Source organism: Dermacentor andersoni, chromosome 1 (genome assembly GCF_023375885.2).
Source record: "Dermacentor andersoni chromosome 1, qqDerAnde1_hic_scaffold, whole genome shotgun sequence".
In the NCBI taxonomy this organism is placed as follows: domain Eukaryota; kingdom Metazoa; phylum Arthropoda; class Arachnida; order Ixodida; family Ixodidae; genus Dermacentor; species Dermacentor andersoni.
In genome coordinates this window covers 112,633,209-112,640,419 of record NC_092814.1, presented here as the reverse complement: position 1 = coordinate 112,640,419, position 7,211 = coordinate 112,633,209, and positions in this window count along the sequence as shown.

Genomic DNA, 7,211 nt, shown 5'->3' with positions numbered 1-7,211 from the left:
ATGGTCGTCAACCAACAAACATTCCACTCTCTCCAGTACACTTGAACTATAAAGACTAAAAACAGTGCATTTGTCAGCTTCTCAGGTGCGTTTTCTCTCATTTGTAGAATTCTTACTGGAGCGAATTCTTGTATAATTCTGAAATGCAAGAAACTATTTCCTGTTGAAATTCTCCATGCAAAGCACCTTTCAGTCTGCGTCAGGAGAGAGGAGCCACTAGTTTACGTAACACCCAGCGAAGTTATGCGCCTTTATGTGTTTATAGAAATAGACAACAATATTTTTGAACGGACAATACGAAACCTTTATGAAAGAGACTAATTCCCGTGTTCAAGACATGGCAACGATGAACAGTATGTCTTTAGCCATGGTACATGAATGTCTGGTTATAACAGGTTATAGCTTTAAAAAACAACAGTTGGTAACAGTGCACCACGCTTTATGGCGTTCTGTAATAATCAGCTTTTTGATGTTTGAATATATTAAACAAGCCAGAGCCATCAAAATTCTAGAGTGTTTATTTTTTCTTGCGATAGCTTCTTGTTTTCCTAATGAACCAGCTAGCCCAATTTGCCACTCTTCATTATTGTACTCTTGTTAATTAAGAGCTTGGGGAATTGCATGGTCTGCATGTTGGCAGTAGTGACGCACCTGCTGATGAACAGTTGCAGTAGCCAACACATGACAATATTTTACAGGACTTATGCACAGTTTCAGGTCGGTGTCCTTACATGTAGCGAAGGACCCTACTTAACCACGTGACTGCCTTGAGTGGGTGATCACAGTGAACAAACAGTGCTTCACTAGCAGATGGTGAAGAGGTAAAGCTTCTCACTCTGTATGCAGAGGCATGGAAAGCAGCTGAATGTTAAGTGAGCAGTTATGCTACTTGATACAACAGCATCATTTTCACACCGTGCATCTGTCTTCCTCACTTTATTTTCTCCTTTGACTCAATGTAGCTGGTGCAAGTTTATCCGTTAACTGTGGCAGCATGACTAAGACACTATCTTTTTTCTGAATGAAACAAGCAAACTGTGAAATTTTATTTTAACAGTGTATTACGGTTTGAATCAGACTCCAAGCACTATATATGAAGCCTGTTCTGATAGTCTTCTTTGCTGTCACGTGCTGAAGGCTACACAGGTTAAACTACTTTTACACATTTCGACGTGCGGTGGTTGAACTAGCACCCAGTGAAGAATTGTGTCTTCTGATTTTGCAATATGTTCACTGATGTTTAGCTGTTTTTGTTCATGAATGTGTGGTTTTAAAAATGGTAAATCCATGTTCTTACTTGAATAAGTTCTCAGATCTGTACTCACTTTTGCTTAAATAATATTGCTGTATTGTCATGTTCTGATATATTGCTGTAGATCTTGTACCAATAGCGATGCTTGTCCTGTTTCCTTGCTTCCTGTAAGTGTGCCATGCCAGTTTGTTCTTTTTGCTCAAGCTCACTTGTGTTCTGTCACATATCACAACACTTTTGGGATGAATGCAAAAGTGCATAGTCTAGAGAAAATAGCTTCATATGAAGTTGTAATATTATAAAAGCATGTGCCAATTAGACCTGGTGTTCTATACAGCATCTGTGAGCACAAATGGGCATGGTGAAGTTGGTACTTCAGTCTGTGTTGTTCCTCTTATGTGTTTGTTTAAATGTGGCTGAAGTTGCTTGCTTATTCTTTAGATAATGGAGTGTAAAATAAACCCTAGTCATGTTTGTAGTCATGTTGCTTGTGTCTTGTCCTTAATTGTTCCTTTGTGGATGGATGCATTAGCGTTGTCATAATTTTCAAATCAAGTATGCACCAACTAGCCCAGAAAGTAGCTTTAATGAAATCACGTTGGTAGTGTCTAATTTATGGCATTCACAAACTCAGCCTGACATGTTAGAGCTACAGTTAGTATCCACAGTCTTGAAAGTGCTTTGTTTTGCTTTTGTAAATAAACTTTGTTACAACAGTAGGAAGATACCTATGAAGAAAGGAGCCAGACAAGTAGACACAATCTCTGCAATGCTATTCACTGCGTGCTTGGAAGAAGTATTCAAGCTATTACACTGGGAAGGTTTAGGAGTAGGGATCAACGGCGAACACCTCAGCAACATTCGGTTTGCCGATGACATTGTTCTATTCAGCAACACTGCGGACGAGTTACAACAAATGATTGAGGACCTTAACAGGGCGAGTGTAAGAGTGGGAGATTAATATGCAGAAGACAAAGATAATGATAAATAACCCGGCAGAGGAACAAGAGTTCAAGATCGCTAGTCAGCCTCTAGAGTCTGTGAAGGTGTACGTCTACCCAGGTCAACTAATCACAGGAAACCCTGACCATGAGAAGGAAATTCACAGAAGAATAAAAATGGGCTGGATCGCATACGGCAGACATTGTGAGCTCCTGACTGGGAGCTTACCATTATCATTGAAAAGGAAAGTATACAATCAGTGGATTTTACGGGTGCTGACATATGGTGCAGAGATTTGGAGACTGACAAAGAAGCTTGAGAACAAGTTAAGGACCGTGCAAAGAGTGATGGAATGAAGAATGCTAAGTATAACTTTAGGAGACAGAAAGAGAGCAATTTGGACAAGAGAGCAAATGGGTATAGATGATATTCTAATAGACATTAAGAGAAAAAAATTGCGCTGGGCAGGTCATGCAATGCGCAGATTAGATAACAGTTGGACCATTAAGGTGACAGAATGGGTACCAAGAGAAGGGAAGTGCAGTAGAGGATGGCAGAAGTCTAGGTGGTACGCCAAAATTAGGAAATTTCCGGGTGCTAGTTGGAATCGGTTGGCGCAGGACAGGGGTAATTATAGATCGAAGGTAGAGGCTTTCGTCCTGCAGTGGACATAAATATAATGATGATGATGATGATGACAGTAATCCTGTTTTGGATATGCATTAAATGTTGCACATCCGTCTCGCAAAATTTGTAAATGTAATTTTGTATTAAAAGAACTGGAGCACACCTGCTGCAAAGATGGACTGATACTTTTCTCATGCAACTTCCCCAATGTAGTTTCACAGGCTAAGTAACGCTGCTGTGCTTTGAAAACGTGTGCTTTAATTTATGTTGAAACATGTTTAGGATAATATATCTGCATACAAGCTGTAAAAAGTTATGATAATTGCACAGTTTACACACTTCATTTTTATTTGATAGTCTAATATCCCAACTGTGTTTGTTAATCTGTTCACGTGGCAGGCAATGCATTCAGGGTTGTATATTCAGTTCATTTTAAAAACGTCTCTTCAGGCGTGTGGGCATCGGCATGCGTGCTATTTCTAACATGCTTTATCAGTGCCTCAATCAGATTCCTGTATGTCATATGATGATCTCTATCTGGGTTTAAAAGACTGATACATCATGCTATTTGGTCTTGTAGGCAGCACAGTGAGATCTATCTGCTGCCTGCCAGTCTGGTAAAGAGTTCTATGGGTCAGGTAGGAATATATATCACTCTTAGAAGGACCCATAGAACTTATACATATTCCTAAGAGACTTGTAGAAATTTCTATCAGTTTTTTTTTTGCTAGGGTACTGATGTTAGGTTTTTAACTAGTGATGGCACTCCGGAGAGACATTAGTGGAGACATTGCCCCACTGAGCACGTGCAGCAGCTAAGCCCAGTGGGGGGGGGGGGGGGGATGTGGACTGGGCGCCGGCTTGCAGTTGCAGGACTGGGCGCCGGCTTGCAGCAAGGATGACGTGGCATTGTGGCGGCACCCTCTCCCCTCACGCAACACCTGGCACGCTAGAGCGACGGCAGATGTACCCTTTCACCCGCTCTGCTCCGTAGAGGCACGCTCGCAATGTGGTCACAACCAATGGGATTTGAGGTTCCATTTCGCTGAGACAACAGACGCTGGCTTTTTTACTCAGTGGGCCATTTGTTTAGTCTGTTTGAACAGAAACGGACCTGCCAGAGTTTGGTTGTTTCACGACAAAACACACAGTCATCAACAGAAAGTTTAGTTTTCTACGTTAAGTTCTTTGCGAGATCTAAAATGAGAAAAATCAAGGGCCTAAACACTCAGCATTGTGGCATGCCAGAAGTGACAAAAGACAGATTTGTGAATTGGAGTTGTTAACATACAAATTGTGTTTAGTCATGAAGAAAGCATTCAGTGAATTTGAGTAATTGCATGTGGATCAATATTAAGTTAGCTTATTCAGGAGAAGGAGGCAGTGGCACAAAGTAGCAGAATTTAAAATGCTAAAAGCATCCATTCAATGCAAGAACTAAGTTCAATGAAGGAGATCAAGTTAGTGAACATGACAATATAGTTGTGTTTTTCATGAGAGACAAGGTCTTATGGCAACCATGTTGACATTTGTTGTAGAAGTTTTGTGACACAATTTAGGATTATTATGGAGATTGAAATAAATGATGTTACAGGGAGGCTTGGCGATTGAGGCCAGCAATTGTTCTGCCCAAGTGTCTCTCATAATATTACTGCGGTAGATCACCGCGTGCATTCTGTTCTAGAAGCTGAAAAGGTAATGCTAATCTGTGTAATGCATCTGTCAAATGCCGACAACAGTATGATGCTGATGCGGTGACAACGATGGCATGATCGACGATGGGATGACAATTCTAGAGTCATCACGATTGAGGCATAACGACTTTGGGATGATGAGTGCATGCATGGCAATGACTGCCTATCTACTACACAGTGTGAAGGCGGCAGCATCCGCCGGCGTGATATTACAACTAATTTGAAATGACAATGCAATGATGACGACAGATTGAAGACTGTGAATGGTGAACAATGATGCATCCATTTGGCAACTAAAGAAAAACATATGAGCACAGCTAAGCATGTCTTATCTGAGTTGTGATTGCGAAAGCATTAATGCCCAATTGAACGCCGCTGAGCAGTCCTTCGAGTGTTACGCTGCAAGTGATGCACCCTAGAGCTACATTGGGCCCGAGCTAGCAAGCAGCAGCAGCCTGCGGTGCCAACACTGCATGCCACCGATGTGCTGCACGAACAGAGACCAGGAAACAGCAGTGGCCACCAAGGCCGGCAGGCACGCGCAGCAGCTAAGCCCAATGGAGGGGGGAGATACGGACCGGGCGGCGGCTTGCGAGAGCAAGGATGACGTGGCGTCGCGGCGACGCCCTCTCCCACACGCAACACCTGGTGCACTATAGCGACAGCAGGTGTACCCTTTCACCCGCTCTGTTTCATAGAGGCGCGCTCGTGACGTGGTCGCAGCCAATGGGATATGAGGTGCTGTTTCGCTGAGACGACAGACGCCGGCTTTTTTGCTCAATGGGCCATTTGACGCTTTCGCATAAATAATCACTACAGCATAATGACGACGTGGTTATGTTGAGCTCGCGTTCACGCTTCATCTGCACGGACCGCCCTACCTGTGTACTTTTGGTACTGGGGCCAATTCTGTGCCATGCAATACACTCAGCCATGGAGCACCCGCAACGATCATGCGATAGGCAAAAAACGCTGTGCTTTAAACATGCACCCATAGAGTGCCCCAATATTGCAACCAGCTGATCCGCGCATAGTGAAGCATCCGCATGGCCGCGTTTGCCACGTGGCCGTGCTATGCGAGTGTGTGGCTGATATATTAATTAAGTAATCGAAAGACTGGTTCCGAATGCATTTACTAACCAATTTGAGTCCGCAGCACTTTTATGTGCTGCTTTGAATAACTGCGTGTGGTACCGTGGTTCCCGCAGTTGCCCAATGCATGTGGCGCGTACTTTAGCAGCAGCGCTCGGCGTGTTTTGACTAAAGCAATTTCTTTTAAATTCTGCTCGCCACTCATGGCAGCTGTAGCTGCTTATAGTTATACAGTACTTTGGTTATAAAGTACAGTAAGTCTAGCTAATAAATTTTATTGGGATGTGAGGTTTTATTTTGTTAAATCGAGAATTTCGTCAAATTGAAACCACTTGATTAGATCACGCAACATGCCATAAAATTGATGCAAGAGCCAAAAATGTCGTTTTTGCCTACGTTCACACTTATTGTAGCAGTTGAGCATGTACTCTGCCTTAACGGAAGAAACGATTAAACATTCTTAAACGCTATATGTCAGTGATACTAAAATCACCAGAACTCAATTAGACCTACTATACCCACATTTTTCTTTTTAATTATGGCAAATCAGACAAGATATTAGTTGATTCTAGGTTTTCAGTGCTCATGAATGTGACAGTGAAAGTATTGAATGTCATGTAGTGTAATGCAACGAAAACAAGGACACAAGAAAAAGCAAAACGCAGACATAATTAGGCGCTTAATTGTGTCTGTGTTTCATTTCTTCTTGTGTTCGTGTTTTTGCTGCGCTACACTACATGCCGTTCCATGATGATCAACGAACAAGCCCACATTGCCACCCCCGTGTAGAGAACAGGAAATTTCGTTATACAAACCTTGATACATAACAAAGTAGGTAAAATCGGCAATTCGCTTCGTTATATAGAAATTTCCTTATATTGAAATTCGATCTGTTATGTAAATGAGTACAGTCGCCGATCGATTTTTGTTGCACGCAAAGGGGCCATGCAATTTTCCGAATTATTGGGCAATAAAAAAAAGCAAGTTTGAATGAGAAAACATTTTATTTTGACGAATTTAGGAGTCCGCGATGAATGATACGGTTTCATGCCACGTTGATATCTCACGACCGGCTTTAGTAATAAAGCCGGTCGTGCGATATCTTCACATCAGCGGTACGAACTAAGTGACGCCATGCTTTTTAATTCGCGTGCACTCCGCCCCCAAAGCGTCGCCCGGTCGCACTGCGACGACGCTATCATGAAAAGCGCCGGCAGCTGGGAGCGAATGCTTCGTCTGCTTCTCGTTCCAACGGGTCATCAAAACTCGAGATTGCGCAACCTTCAATACTAAACGTGCCGGAAAACAGCTTACATGATGCCACCCCGTCTTGGCATGCCCGCTCTTTCCACACGCAGCAGATTACCTCTAGAGCAGGGTGCGCGGCTGCGTATGCGCTCAGCCGCGCTTACAGCCACTCGCAGTCATGGCCGAGACGCGCGCCAACTTAACCCCCCCCCCCCCCCCCACTCCGCCCCCTCGCGCGCGCTTGATCGCGTTACCGCGAGCTCGCTTTCCTTCCCCACTTTGCCATTGCTCGCGTGGGGAAGCCGCACTTATGAAGCCACCATCTTTCTTGTCTCACCCTCGCACACTTTCACTCG